Below are 15269 nucleotides of genomic sequence, written 5' to 3' on the forward strand. Positions count from 1 at the left end.
CTGCCAGGAGCAGGCGCCTCGAGTCCCGCCAGCCTCCTTCCTCTGCGGGCTCTGGAGGATGTGCGCGGCTGGGCTGTGAGGGAGCAGTGGGTGGGTTTGTTTTTGAGCGCGAGTCCGGCACCAGGACGACAGTGGGGGTGGTCAGACTGTCGGGGGTGGTTTTTGTGCGGTCCTCTGCCTCTAAGGTCCCCGATCTGGGTGTGGAGGCGCCTCCTCGGCAGCGTGTAGAGGGCTGGGCGGTCTGCAGGTGCAGTGCCAGACGGCGTGGGGTGGACGAGGGCACGGGCAGAGGCCCGCTGAGCCTCTCTGTGCTTGGGCTGTGAGCCTCCAGACCTGTGGGGCTGACGCCTCGCTCACTTTGTTTCTAGAACATGGCTGGTCCGAGAGCACCTCCAGGACACTGGACGCCTGTCGTGGCCTTCAGAAGACACTCCAGGACCATGTGGCTTGTCTTTGCCCCGTGTCTGGCTAGCAGGGCAGCCCAGGAGGTGAGCGGCCTGACCGGTCTTGGGTGACCCCAGCACCAGTCCTTCCTTGCAGGCCCCAACTGGCAGCCAGCTGGGCCCACCCTGCCCAGACTCCCCAGGGGTGCCCGCCTCACCACCAGGAGCTGGGGAGTACAGCAGCTGATTGCTGTCTGCGGTGGTCCCGCCAAGTCCCGCACCTGCCCTGTGGCACAACCGTGGCACTGGCCGGAATCCTCAAAGCAGACAGGATCAGGGAGGCCGCCTGCCACCTCCCCCACTGGGGTTGCTGGTGCAGAGATTCCCGAGACCACCCTGTGCTGTCAGCGCCTGCAGCCCCCAGACCACCTCCCACAAGCTGTTCGGCCTGACAGGCCTCTCTGGAGCCCTGAGTCTGGGTTTACCCTTCCGTAAGACTTGGGCAGGAACACCTCCTAGTGGCATTTGGGAGTTCAGAGTGAACCCCAGCGCACCCGTGGCTTCAGCAAGGAGGCTGGGGGTGGAAACCAGTCTTTGCAGGAGTTTATGATCCACTGAAGGACTTCTCAGGTGGCTCAGATGGTAAAGAATCTGCCTGCAACGCAGGAGACCTGGGTTCGATCCGAGTCAGGAATGTCCCCTGGAGGAGGGCATGGCAACCCATTCTAGGATTCTTGCCTGGAGAATTGCATGGACAGAGGAGCCTGGCGGGCTACAGTCCCCAGGGTCACAAAAAGTTGGACACAAACAGAGCGACTAACACTTCCACTTTTTCACGATCCACTGAAAGAACTCCCCAGCCGGGCGCCCTCTGCCGGGAGGGAAAGCATGAGGCAGGGGAGAGCCACCACTGCCCTGTGCAGAATGGGGACTTGGCAGTAGCCTCAGCTCCAGGTGGCTCGGGTTTGTTGGCAGCACCTGTGAGGCAGCCAGGAGGGATTCGGTGGCCTAGGAACCCAGGCCTGCTGGTTACTGACCACGGGCTTTGGGTCAGTTTCACAGGCTTGGGAAGGGCGTGGAGGCGGCCCTCCGGGTAAGGACTCTGCTGGAGGTGGCTGAGTGGGGAGAGGTGACCTCTCTGAGGCCTCAGAGTCTCAGCAGCTTCATGCTGGTTGTGGATCTGTCTGTACATCACTGGAACAGAAATTCAGGCCCCCGAGGTTCTCCTGGCCCGTGCTGTCCCCCAAGAGGCTCTGGGTGCCCCTGAGCTGTGCTGGGTGCTGTGGGGTCTTGGGGCGCGATCTTGGGGAGGGCTGAAGCCAACAGTGTGCAGACGTAGGGTGTGCGCTTTCCCACGGCTTAACCAGCATCTCTCTCTCCTCCCAGGCCTCATCCCTCCGCCCGGATGCCTTGATCCTCAGCTGACGCCTGGAGCTTGGATGACTGTGCCCCCCTCAGGTCAGGCAGTGTTTTAATGTTGAAAATCAGAGCTCCCTACCCGCTCCGTCCCGGCCCCACCCTGGGCTGGGTGTGTCTGAGAGCACACAGACGTGTGGCACACGCACGTGTGTATGTGTGGGGGGGCTGTCACAGGGTCGGACAGGCAGTTCTTGCTCACGTGCTCGGGTTCAGCTGGGGGTGCGCGCCCCCTCAGCTCTGCCCTCCCACCAACCTCTTTCTGTGGCCGAGGGTCCAGGGTGATTATGGGGTCTCCAAGGCAGCTCGACTTGGGGCGTGTTTCCGGCTGGTCCTGGCATGTAAGGTGGATGAAGCCCCTTTTGCAAGGAGACAGCCGCTGCAGGAGGGCCTGGGCCGCGAGCTGGGGACCTGTAACCGCTGGGCAGAGTTCGGGGGCTCGGCATGTGAGGACGTTGCGGCCCACCCCTGGCCCCGTGCCCTGATGGAGCTGTCGTGCTCCGAGTTCGTGGGGCCCCCTGGCCACACCCTGCCCCTCCCAGGAGCCAGCCTGCACTGCAGACTGTCGGGCCCCCTTGGCGGCTGCCAGCCTCCTAGAGGGTCATGGGGTCCGTGAGGGTCAGGGCCAGACTGTCAGCCTCTCCCTTCCCCCTGCCTGGTGCCACGGCCTGGGACAGGCCTGCCTCCCAGGTCTGCCTGGAGAGGGCCCAGGACCCCTCTGCCCTCTGGGCCTCGCACGTTTGCAGGTGTCGCCTGCCCGCCAGACTCCGCAGACGCCGCCCCAGGGCTTTTGTGTCTGCACGCAGGGCCTGAGCCAGCCGCTGCCCGAGGCCAGGGAGGGGGGAGGCCCCCAGGGGGGACATCAGGGACGAGGGAAAAAGAGACCTGACGGGAGTGTAACGAGAGCAAAGGAGAGACCAAAGGGCTGGAGGCAGAGAGCAGGCCAGACCCAGGGAAGGACACCAGAGAGAAGGACTGGGGACCACCAGGCCGTCACCGGGGAGACGGGCCTGCGGGATCCGCTCACGGCTGTCCACTACGGGCCCTCTCTTGGGCACTCCCTGTGGAATCCCCCAGGCTCCCAGCGGAGACACGGCCCTGAGAGCTGTGTCCAGCACCCAGCTGGGGCACCAATGTGCCCCTGGGACCGACCCCTAAGGCCTGGCAGACACGCAGGAGGCAGTGAGGGCACGCCCCTGGGTGTGTGTGGGGCACACGCCCTGCTTCTGTACCCCGTTGGCTTTGGGCCACCCCACCCCGAGACTCCATAAGGCCTGGCATAGCTCAGGGACACCCAGATCCTCTCAGGGGGCACCATGGGCCAGGAGAACCTCGAGGATCTGGAATACCCCTGGGGCAGGGGTCGCTGAGGTACCCTTTCCCCAGGCTGTGACCCCAGGCACCCGACAATCTCAGGCTCAGCAGGTACAGCTTCTCACCATGGCTCTGCCATGGGGTACTGGGCCCACCAAGCAGGCCTGTGTGTCCCACGGACCCACATCCATGCAAACCCCTAAAGAGCCAGTGGGGCGGCCTCTATCCACAGGTCCCCAGGGTGTCAGGGAGAACAGGGACAATTCACTGCAGAAAATTGGCCATTAGGGGTACTGACTGGGCCCCACGTGGCTCCTGCCTGCCGCCCAGCGTGGGTGGGGTACCAGGGTGGGCAGGGAAAGAGGCCAGGGCGCTGCCCAGGACCCAGACCTGGACACAGGCCCTGCCCCTGCCCATCTCCATCAGAGCACCAGGCCTGGGTGTACCCCCAGATATGTGAGTAGCGTCTCCCCTGAGTCAGTTGCTTTTCAAGGGCTCCCTGCTGGCTGCAGCCAGGTCCATGCACTGGCACCCCCTGAACCTGTCTACCGTCTTTAAAGTGAGATTGGTCTCCATCCTGAGTTTTCCCTCTGCAGGAGCAGGGAGGAGTGGCAATGGCCGGACTCATGGCTCCCAGAGCAGGGTTGCTGGTCTCTGCCTTCCCTCTGGGGTTCTGAACCAGGCACTGGCTGACGGGGTGAGAGAGATGTGCTGCTTGTCCAGCGGAAGTGGGGAGGGGGCTCCCCAGAAGGGATGTGAGTCAGGCAAGCAGGACAGGAGTCTTGAGGCGCCAGAGGAGGCCGGGGCTGTTGTGGGCGGCTCTGCCTGGCTCAGGCAGGGTCTCAGTGCTGTAGGATGTCAGGAGAGCTGTGGCCACGCACCCCTAGGGTGTTTCTTGGCAGCTGCCCCTGCACTGGACAGGCAGGAGCTGCCAGCCTGGATCACGGTGGGGTGGCTGTGCCGGGGTGTCCCTAGAAGGCAGGAGAGCCCCTCAGACCACTTGGTCAGAGGCTGCCCCGACCTCAGGCCGGCGAGGACCCAGGCCCCGTGAGGCATCCATCCTGGGGGCCGCCCAGACCCCCCTGACGGGGCAGTGGGGCCTCAGGCAGCCGGGTGACCGGGAGCTCGGGCTCAAGGAAGGTTCTGGAGCGGGCGCTGCCCGGCCCACGCGGCCAGCGCTGCTTCCTAAGTGGACGGCCGCCTCCCGCCGCGGGCGCCCTGCCCTCCGCGCCGCCGCCTCTGTCTTCCCAGAGCCGCACGACGTGGACGCCGGCCCGCCATTGCGAGAGCCAGGCGGAGGCCGCCCCGGGCTTGGCAGCGGCGGCGTCCTGGCGAGGCGTCTGGAGCCCCGACCCTGCCGGCCCCGCGCCGCCCCGGGCCGGCCCGCCGAGCAGGCGGCGACGCCAGCGCCCCGGAGCGGCGGGCGGGAAGGCCGAGCCTGAGGGGCGCCCTCGCAGCAGCGGGGCCGCGGAGCGGGCCGGACATGACGGCGCTGCGGGGAGCGGCCGCGGACACGCCGCGCGCAGGGGCAGGGCCGTGTGGGCCGCGCGGGGGAGGCCGGCGGCGCCCGGGCCGCAGAGTCGCCCGCCTTCCCGCCTGGGCGGCCCCAGCCCGGCTTCCGTCGGACCGGCGCCGCCCGCCCTGGGGAGGCCGAGGCGGCTGCTTCCTGGAGGAGGGGCGCTCCCCGCGGCCTGGGCCGCACAGCCTCGGCGCCCCTGGGGCCCGGAGCCCAGACCCTGAGACCCCTGGAGTCCAGACCCTGAGACCCCGGCTCCCCGGAGCCCAGACCCTGAGACCCCGGAGCCCAGACCCTGAGACCCCGGCTCCCCGGAGCCCAGACCCTGAGACCCCGCGCCCCGCACCGAGCTGGGGCCTCTCCCTTCCAGAGACAGAGTTCTCCGGTCTCCTTCCGCACCCCGCTCTCGACTCTCTGAGCCTGCGCCGCCCCCCGAGTCAGCGCCGGCGATCCGGGCGGAGGCGGCGGCCGTGTGAGGGCAGCCTCGCGGCGTCCAGGGGCCCCACGGCCGGGGCGGCGGTGGGGACGGGGAGCCGCCGGGCCTCCGCGCCCGCCCGCAGGACCCCGCGAAGAGGGCCCCCGACGGCAGTCCGCGTGCTTCCCGGAGAGGCGCAGAGACGTATCCGGGAAAAGAGGCCGGGCGCGCACGTTGCAGGGGCTTTTCTCTTTCTCTGGCATACGGGGCGTGCCGGGCGGCCCCAGGGCCGAGCGCTGGCCGGTGGTCCCTGGCTGGCCAAGGCTAGGCCCTCGCCGGGCAGCACGCACGTAGCCAAGCGCACCCCAGGGTCTCGGGAGCGGTGGGGCGGCGTCCCTGGACACCTGTGGCCCCACCAGGGCCTCCAGGCTGGGTCGGCTGTTGGGCACACAGCCCCCCGGGTTTTCCCTGGATCCCCGCTTCTCGCGATTCCCGGAGAGGACATTCTGTCACCATTGAGTGGCGTTTGCGCACTGCGCCCTCCCACTGCCCGCTTGGGAAACCCAGCCAAGGACGGGGTGGTGCCACACCCGGCCAGGCCCGGAGCCTCCCGGGGGAGTGCAGGGAGCCCTGGCAAGCAGGAGGCACTTCTTGAGGGGCTGTGGCCAGGTGGGGCTGTCCCCGGGGCGCGGTTTCACGCCGGGCATTTTTAATGATGTGGTTGCATCTGGTCCCCCACCCACCCCCTTCTTCCCTCTCCTTGCCTTGTGACCCAGACTGCGGCTGAGACTGAGAATATTTTCAGATAAATACACGCCTTTGAGGTTAAAACGATTGCCTAATGGTTAAACGCCAGACGGAGGCACCCACCGGGTAGGGAGAAGGCTCTGGCTCCTGGCTGCCGTTCCCTTTGGACTCTGAGCAGACCCTCCGCGGTGAGGAGCAGCTTCCCCGGTGATTGCCCCGCCTCTGGGTACGGGCACCTAGACCTCCCTCCCGACAGCCCTGGCTGGCATCCTTGCCCCACTTACCAAGCAACCAGCTGAGGCCAGAGGTGCTGACTGACTTGCCTGAGGCCCGTAGCTGGTAGAGGCCAGAGCAGGGGACAGAACTGTGGCCGGGCAGCTCCCAAAGCCATCTGTCCCCGGCTCGTGCCCATGGCCCCCGTGAATGCAGGGGTGTCTGCAGAGCAGGGCTGGATCTCATTGCAGCTTTAGCCTCCCGGCCAGGAGGAAACCCCCAGCTTCCCATGCTAGGACTTCCTGGGGGCTTTCGAACTCACACCTCTGTGGGCAGTGACCCTCGGTCCCTGGTGCATGTCTGGCCCCTTCCCTGGGGAGTGGACATTTCCCATGTGTGCCCCCTCTCAGCTACAAGCTTGGAGGAAGACAGGAGAGCAGGCAGCCAGGGCAGGGCACAGACTTCCGGGGATGGGAGACCTTGACCCAGAGCACAAGGCGTCTGTTTCAGGGGGACTGGGCAGGAAGGGTACCAATGAGAGGGCCCCCTCCTCCCTGAGAAGAAAGGCAGGCGTTCCAGTGTCTGTGGGCGCCAGTTCTCCACCTGCATGGCACCACCGGGCTGTATGCAGGGCTGTGGGAAGAGCCGGGGTCAGAAGGCCGGGTTCCAGGTCTAGTTTTTATTCCTCGGCCCCCAGAGGTGCTCTTGGGCCATTGAAGCTACTGGGCCCTGCACTCAGCTGAGCTCAAACAGAAGTCAGTAAGCCTCTGCTCCGCCATAAGTTTGTCCTTCTTACGCCAGGGGCCTTTTTGCATTAAAATTTTACATTGCAACTTTCAATTCCTGAGGTTTGGTGCCCCTTTCAAGTGTGTGCCCAGCTCTGCCCAGCCTCTGCCCGGCCCCAGCCGGCCTCTGCCGGGCGCACGTCTCGTTAACTTTATGGGCCATGTTTGTAGGGAGACTGGGCCCCCGGATGCCACCCCCCACGTCTTTCTCCCAGACTCCATTGTTGGCATGGCTTGCCGAACAGAAACACTGGCTGCTTTATGGGGAGAAACCTAATCGGGGTGGCGGTGGGGGGGCCGCCACTGGGAGGGGAGTAGGCTCCCAGTGGCCCCAAGCCAAGCCCGAGGTGACTGCGGGGTGACACCGTCTGTCTGCCTTGCTCGCTCCAGACATCCGCCCGGCCCTGAAAGGGCCACCTGCCCACCGAGGCCTCCCACACACCTGTCCCCGATTGGCCTGGCTCCTCCCTGCCCGGCGCCCTGCCCGCGGGCCGACGCTGGGGCCTGGGGCTGGGCCGGCGGTGGCAGATGGCAGGGCAGCTGCTGACCACTTGCTCCCGCGGCCCTGCCCAGGGAGCCCCTTTCCTGGCACAGTGACTGTTCCTGCAGCCACCCCCGTCCAGGCTGACCAGGAATGGTCCCTTAGGAGGTCTCAGACCCCTGCCACCCCGCTGGAAGAGGGGAGGTCTCTGCTGACCCTCCCTGGGCTGGACCCGTGGTCACTTTTAGGACGGTGGGGCAGTGGGGCGAGCAAAGCATGCCTCCTGACACTCGGAATCGAGGCCTGCCCCCGCCAGCTCTAAAACGTCTTCACGATTGGGCCTCAGTCCTGGGTCAGCCCTCCTTCCTTCCCACCAAACCTGGGTCGTTGGCTCAAGAAAGAGCCAGGCTGTGTGGGAGCAGTTCCCTGGTGGGCAGGCAGAGCCTGAGTTTGGGGAACCCTGCTGGGGATACGCCTGCCTCTTGCCCACCTGGAGAGGCCTTTAGCTGGGCTGCCGTGCGGGAGCCCGCCCAGCCTTCGTGGAAAGAGGAAGTCCCCATCGTCTGGGGGCACCTTCACGGGCACCGCTTGAGTCAGCTGCATGCCTGCCGCAAGTCTGGGTGTCCAGATGTGAGACCTGGGGCCCAGGAGGGCAAGGCCAGGTCCCAGAGCCAGGACAGAGTGAGAATTCACTGGGGAGCCCCACCCCCCCGCAGGCCTCCCGAGGGGCAGTAAGCGAGGGGAACGTGTGTGAGGAGCGCAGAGTCTTCATGGGCAACGGGGCAGTCACTCCTGGCTCAGGAGAGGCCAGGGGAAAGGCCAGGAGGCGCGCGGCAGTGTGGGGAGGACTGCCCAGGGCGCTCTTCTGCTCTGGAGGCTGGAGGGGGAAGTAGTGGGGGCCGGGCCGGGCGGGGCACAGAGATATGAGCCCAGGTGGCTGATGGACGTCGGGCCTCTGGGAGCATGGAGGGACAGGGGGCAGGACAGCAGCCCCGCAGCCTGGTGGGCCGATCCTCCATCCCTGTTAGTGGCCGGGAACACCTAGGCTCCGTGGTTGGCACATGACAGGGCTGGACAGACCCCAGTGGGTCTGGCTCCGAGTCCAGCGGCCCCAGCTTAGGCTCAGAGGCCCTCTAGCTGGCCAAGCAGGCTGGAGCCAGGTGGGGCCGTGATTTGCTAAGTGAGCCCCAGCTGAGGCCTCAGACCCAGTCCTGGGTGCCCCCTCCCCAGCGTTTCCGCTCTTGGGACGATCTGAGGCTTCACTTTTGCAACTTCGTTGTCGAGAGCCTCCTCTGTGAATTGGGGAGTTTGGCTCCTCCTCCTGGGTCCCACAAAGGGCCTGACACACAGGAGGGCAGCACCCATCCCTTCTCTCCTGGCCGCCCCCCTGGAAGGTCTGGCCACCCAGCATGGGAATGCCAGTGGTCCTGGCCACTCACGGATGAGGCCTGGGTCTTGCTCATTCCCCACCCGGGGTCGTCGGGCACAGGGCAGCCAGAGCGGCCGCTCTCTCCAGGCCTTCCCACGGGGCGTGTCCCCAGGTGCGGGGCCGTAGTGAGACAGGCTGGACTGAGACACGGGATCTGCAGGAGGTGGGTGGGAGAGTCCAGGGAGGAGGCGCGGAGCAGCGGCCAGAGCTCAGGCTTGGCTGCACCTCTTGCACAAGGTCTGACGCTTGTGTCTTTTTTTCTAAACCCCAACAGGTCAAGAAGTGGTGCTGAGATGGGAGTGTCTGCCTGAGGCCAGCGTTCCTCGTGGGGAGCCCAGCCGGGACCCCCAGGAGGCCCCTGTGCTGCGGGACACCAGCCCACCCTGGCCTCGGTGTGGTGACTGTCCCAGGGCACGGGACAGCACAGCTGACTGTGCACGTCCCTCCGGCCGTCCTGATGCTGGGAAGTAAGGAGCCACGGCGGGAGGATTGTTTAACAGGGAGGGATGCGGTCAGGGCTGTGTCTGTGATGCCCTGTGACCTCAGCCGTCAGGGAGGACCCTTGGTTACCCTCTCTGCAACCCCTGTCCTTAGAGGCAGGCTGGCTCTGTCCTTGGGGACTCCCTGGTCCTGACTGCCAGCAGGGAGTTCATGCAGAGACAGTGGGCGGGACCCTGAGACCCTCTCATGCAGATTCCCCTCCGGGGCCTCGAGGAGAGACAGGACAGCTGTGACCACAGGCCAGCCAGGTGTTGGGGTGTTCCCGGCTCCACGCCCCGGTGACTGCACCTCAGTCTCGTCCTCTGGGTGGACAGCACGGTGTGGGTGCTGACGTCCTCATCCCTGGCTGAGGGCCCTGGCACTGACTTCATACACCTCGGGGTTGTTCGGAAAGCAGCTACTGCACTATTTATTGGGCCTGGGTATGAGACATCCCCTGCGATACTGAGCAAGGCCAAGCTTGGGCGAGCCAGAGGGCAGGCCCTTCCCCTGCCCGGGGCCCACCGGGATCAGTGCTCCGGCTTCACCAGGCCTGTGAAGACCACATGGCACGGAGCAGCCTGGTGCCTGCCTGGAGGAGGCAGCCTACTAGGAAGGGGTGTGGGAGGAGGTGAGGGGCGTCTGATGGCTCAGAGTTCTTGTCCAGCGGTACCAGTTACAAGGCAGAGGGGTTACCAGGCAGAAAGCAGAATGACCTGCATTCTGCCCTGCCACCCATCGGTGGTGTGGCCTCGTGATGGTCACGTGACCTGTGTGGGCCTCAGGCTTGGGCGCCGGGCCCTGTGTCTGTGGCTCCAGCCCAGACACCCTTCCCTAAGAGCCAGGTTCCCTTCTGGAAGGAGTGAACATTCTAGAGTCTCTGCCCGGCGGGGAAGCCTGGGTCACCCTGATGGCAGGACCAGGCTCCTGGGGAGGGAGTGCCCCCAGTCCAGTGGGTGGAGGCAGGATCACGGGTGGCGGTGCCATGAGAAGGCGTGGTGGGCACAGGCTGATCTCTAACAAACGCCAGTCTTCCTCCCAGCATCTCCAGCGCAGGTCGCCTGGGGACACCATGGCCTCTCCTGTCTCCTGTGCAGGTGGGAGCCACCCCGTCACCTGCGAGCCTCTGCTGAGAGCCCCGCGGCCCTCTTCCCTCCATCCGAGTCCCCTCTCCTCCCTCTCTCCCTCCCCTCCCTGGTTAGCGGTCTCCTCCTGCAGGGCAGCTCCCTGGGTGCGCAGACCCCTGCTGACCCGCCTGCCAGGGCCCCGGGCCCTCAGCCTCCAGCGCCACCCCGAGCTCCTGCCCCCGCCTCTCTCCTCCGCCGCCGCCTCCCGGGAGCCACCAAGTCCGCCCAGCCCAGACGCGGAGACTGACTGACGGCCCTTTGGGGTGAGGTAGTAGGTTGTATAGTTTGGGGCTCTGCCCTGCTATGGGATAACTATACAATCTACTGTCTTTCCTGAAGTGGCTGTAATACCGACAGCGGCCAGCACCCAGGACCCTGGCTTGGGGGGGCGGGGGGCGGGCAGATGGGGCAGGGCGGTGGCCTCTGAGGGTGGGGCGGTGCTGTGTGACCTCTCTGAGCTTCCGTTTCCTCATCTGTGAAACTGGGCAGGTGAGGGTTGAGGGTGGTACCGTGTGAGGTGTCCAATCCCCTCCCCTCACGCCGGCCGTGCCGCCTGACCCTCGCCCAGTCCCCCTCATGGGGCTCGTGGGCGGCCCCCAGTCCAGGCCGCGGCAGCCCCTGGACGCTGAGAGGAGCAGCCCCGGGGCCAGCCGAGACTCGGCCGGGGTGGGACGACTGCGCCCCAGGGCGGCCCACGGGGCCAGCTTCCATCTGCCCGTTTCTCGCGTGGCCAGCCCGCCCAGCTCAGCGCCAGGCCTCCGGTCAGTGGAGGGAGTGGGCCGGGGCTCCCCTGTCACGGGCAGGAAGCAAGAGGCGCGTTCTCCAGCCCACAGCGGCCCCGCGGGGCCTGTGCCCGCTCCCTGTGCCCACAGGCAGGCTGGATGCCGCGGGGGAGCCGTGGTGCCGTCGGCGTGGCCCTCCTGCCCGGTGCCCGCCAGGCCCTCCACGGCTCCAGGGCCGTGGGCTGCCAGGAGGGGCGGGGCTGGGCAGGTGGCGGACGGTGGACCCTCCCACACCCGGGTGCCGGCGGGGTGAGGTAGTAGGTTGTGTGGTTTCAGGGTAGTGATGTTGCCCCCTCGGAAGATAACTATACAACCTACTGCCTTCCTTGAGGGGCCCAGTGACGTCCCACGGAGGGTCTGCCCCCGCGCGGAGTAGGCGACTGGGTGGCCAGGCGGGCGGGAGGCTGCGGCGTGCACACCCGGAGCTCAATAAAGTTGTTCAACGTGGAAATGGAGTCGGCCCTGTTCGTTCTGGGAGCCCGGGGGCTGGGCGCTGGAGGGCGTGCGTGTTGGTGTTGGGGGCGTGGGTCTGGCCCGACTGGGGGGCCACCTCCAGGCTGCTAGGGGGTCAGCACACCTCGTCTGCCATCCCAGCCGCCTTCAGGCCCTCCTGGTGGGTGCAGTCCTGGACCCCAGCCCCCACCCCTCACACCCCGTTTGAGCACAAGCTGTGGGACCTGGGCTCCAGAGGCATCCCCGGGCCCCCACATTGGTGGAGAGACCCCCGCAGGGGCCCCTGTAGGTGGTGTGGACCCTGTCAGCCGCTGAGAGCACAGTCCAGGGCCCGGCCCCCGACGCCACCTCAGACCTGGTGCCTGACTGGATCCCGGAGGTCCCCAGCGCCCTCAGGACAGTTTCCAGAGTAGCCCTTAATGTCAGGGGTCCATCTCCGGGCTGACTGCCTTCCCAGTGTTCACCCAGTTTCTGCTGACGTCTCAGGCTCTCTGCCAGCGGCTGCTACAGGCCTGTCCCCACGCCAGTCCAGGAGTTGAAGAGACCCATCGCCCTCACCCAGAGTACCCTTGGGGAGGGGCTGCCATGCCTGGGTTCACTCCCCGCCCTTGTGCCCACGGCTGGAGCAGCCCCCTGTCACCCCACAACGCCCTGCGGGCTGGCTCCTGCCTACGGCACAGGATGTGCAGACAGGACAATTTTGCAGCCCCCAGGGGCCCCCGGCTGCAGGACAGACAGGGTTCGGGCTGATCCTGGGCAGGGTCTGGGACAGGGACCCTGTGATGAGGCCAGAGGAGGCTCCTGACACGGCCAGGGTCCCGGAGAGGGGAGAGGTGGGCTGAGCCTGGCACCCCCTCAGCCCGAGTGCAGCAGCCTGGGGCTGTGGAGGGACCCCTGTCCCCCTCCCCAGCCATGATGATGGTCCCAGTCTGCCATCTCAGCCCCAGCCCCCCACCCATCCTGAGCCTCCTGTCCGGGTCCTGCAGGCCCCCAGCCCTGCATGGCCACACCTGTGAGGCCAGCACCCCGACACCCGTCTGTGGCCTGTCTGCCCTTGCGGAGCTGCGGTTGCCCTGTGGGTCAGGGTGGGAACCCACAGCAGGGACCCCCAAGGGGCAGGGAGGGCTTTCTAAAGCAGGGGCCATATGAGCTGGGTCTTGATGCCTGTGTAGGAGTTTGCAGTTTGCTGGCTGTGTGGGTCATCAAGGGGAGGCATTGCCCACCTCCTTTTTGTCACCCTGGGTCAGTCAGCGGCAGAATCTGGCCATTGTGTTCCCTGGACACTCTGTCTCTCCATCCCCACTCCCACGGCAAGACCTCAGAGCTGCTTGGAGCGCTGCTCTGCCCTTCTGGGTGCTGGACCCCCACTTGGACTCGTCCCCGCCTGTCATGGCGCTGAATACACAGCCCCTGTCCTCTGAATGTCCACAGCCCAGCACCACCTTTGGCCACGGGAGCCCATGTCTCTCTGAGCTGACTGTGACCATGGATACCCCCCTGACGCTCTCGCTGTGTCTGGCCCTGCAGTCAGAGCTCACGGCCTGGTAGGGAGCAGGCCAGACACACAACAGCCACCTATGGTGGTCAGCGCCAAGATGATGGCAGCCCAGGTGCTAGAAGAACCCTGAAGAGCCCTGGACCCAGAACTGCAATCGGGGGTGGCTTCCTGGAGGAGGTGACACCTGGTTCACCCTGCAACTTTCTCTACCTTCCAGTCAACCGACTTCCAGCCTCTCCTCTGTCACCAACTGGCCGACCTCAGAGACCAACAGGGCCCCAGATGTGGGCCCAAGGGGCATGGGGAAGGATGGTACCTAACCACCTGGTCAACAGTAATATGTGGAAGCAGTTGAATCCCAAAACAAACTGGATGCAGTCAGGGTGGACAAAGCAGCTACTTTGTCTGGGAGGCCCTGGGAGGTGGCAGAAAGGGCCCGGCTTCAGGCGCAGAGGCCTGGGCAGCTGCTCTGCTCACCAAGCCTCAGTTACCCCATCCCACTTCGTAGGGGCTGTTTGATGGATAGAAGGAGCTAGCAGTTGAGACCGCTCAGCTGGGGTAGTGGAGGTGGGTGGGGGAGCGAGGGAGCTGGGGGCCAGCCCTGAGCCCTGGTCCGAAGCTGGGCGCCTGCTGCCACCTGCTGCCTAACCAGGGAGTGGCTCCTGGCCCATCGTGGGCCAGCAGGTGAGCAGGGTGGAGAGCAGGCTGGGGGCCCCCAGACTGTCAGCACCCCCGCCCCCCGGGGCAGGCCAGGACCATGTTCAGAGATGTGGGTGAGTGCTGGGGGACAGCGAGAGACCACGACCCCGGAGGTGATCCCGTCCCCAAGTGTACAGAAGCCAGGCCTCCCTCGGACCTCTGCCTGCTGCGACAGGCCACTAAGTGCAGCTGTGTCCTGCCGACGACAGGTCTCTGCATTCCTGCCCTTCCTGGGAGGCGACTCATCAGAAGGACTTGAGGGACTTCTGGGGTGTCCAAGGTGGGGGGGCTTTGAGAGACCATGGGCCTTAAGGTTCACAGGGGCCACCGCTGACCTTGGACCCCCTGGGAGAGATGATGGCAGAGCCAGTCCAGCGTTTAGACCCTACAGACCAGAACTGAGCGAAGGCCCGCCTGGCCATGTGGGCACGGAGTGACCAGGCCGTCCCCAGGGCTGAGGTGACTCGGGTGAGTTGACAAGGTTCCAGCATCTCAGGGGACTCTCAGGGTCACCGGGCACAGCTAGCCTGTCCATCGGCAGGGTGGGCACCGCGCCAAGGCCCACATACTGTTCCTGACAACGGAAAGTCTCACTTCAATTCCGTTTCAAATTCGAAGAAAAAAGGAATACAATGATACTGACTATATATTACACTTAATATACGATATATGTAGTGACTGTGTGCAATAATACATACCATTTAACACATGGCATCCACAGCAATGAAACCAGCTTGGAGCACATGCGTCTTTATGCCGCCGGGTCCTAAGACGTGTTCTGTAATCAGTTTATGGAGGAAGCACCCCTTCCCCCGGCCCCGACCCCCACCCCCCCAGCCAGCCTGGGCCTTGCCTGCGAGCCGTGGCCTCCGCCCCGAGAGGCTGAGCGCCTCCTTCAGCTCCGTGGCCCGGCCGCCTCCCTGGCCCTGGGCCCAGCCCTGCTCTCAGCCCCCTCGGTCCCCCCTTCCCTGGCGGCCGGAGGGCGGGCTGGGCCCCATGGGGCGGCCCCTGCCATCACACTGAGCGTCCCCGACAGCGACACCGTGGCGGGAGAAGCCATGGCGGCCGGCCGCGTGCCCTCCACCGCTGCGGCCCGAGGCTGTGGAAGGGGCTGACCCCAGCGGGGGCCAGAAGCCTGGGGTTCAAGGTCAGCTCGTGGGGGCGGGCCCCAGGAGAGCTTCCTGCGGACGAATGACTGGGCAGCATTCACCGCCCCACCCCTCCCCGCTCCCCCTCACCCTGGGCGGCTGCACCCCTGCATGGCCCCAGGTGACCCAGCTGGTAGCATCCTGCCCGTTAGCACCCCTGCCTCACGGCCACACCCGCAGCACCCCTGTGAGGGGCAGGGCCACCTGCCATATCTGTCACCCTGTCTCCAGGCACCGCCTGCGGGCCTGAGGCCGCTCTTTCTGCAGGAAGGGAGGCAGTCCCCGTGCCTGGGAGGATGAAGACCCCATGATAGGGGCGACCCCGGCAGAGGGGCCTGACGTGGAGGCCTCAGACGCCAGGCTGAGAGGGGAGGGCAGGGTCT

The 15269-nt window shown here is 66.0% G+C and overlaps 1 protein-coding gene across 1 annotated transcript in view; it reads left to right on the top strand.

The window, feature by feature from the left end:
- LOC148777751 (uncharacterized) overlaps window positions 1-14170 on the top strand; it is a 41296-nt gene extending 27126 nt beyond the window's left edge. The window contains exons 4-6 of the mRNA XM_088837060.1: window positions 369-488; window positions 1770-1841; window positions 8974-14170. The gene's annotated coding sequence lies outside the window, so the exon portion shown is untranslated. The remainder of the gene's footprint in view (window positions 1-368; window positions 489-1769; window positions 1842-8973) is intronic.
- The last annotated feature ends 1099 nt before the right edge of the window (window positions 14171-15269 follow it).

The sequence above is a fragment of the Moschus berezovskii genome, chromosome 6 (genome assembly GCF_049115385.1).
Source record: "Moschus berezovskii isolate FMDL1 chromosome 6, NW_MosBer_1.0, whole genome shotgun sequence".
In the NCBI taxonomy this organism is placed as follows: Eukaryota; Metazoa; Chordata; class Mammalia; order Artiodactyla; family Moschidae; genus Moschus; species Moschus berezovskii.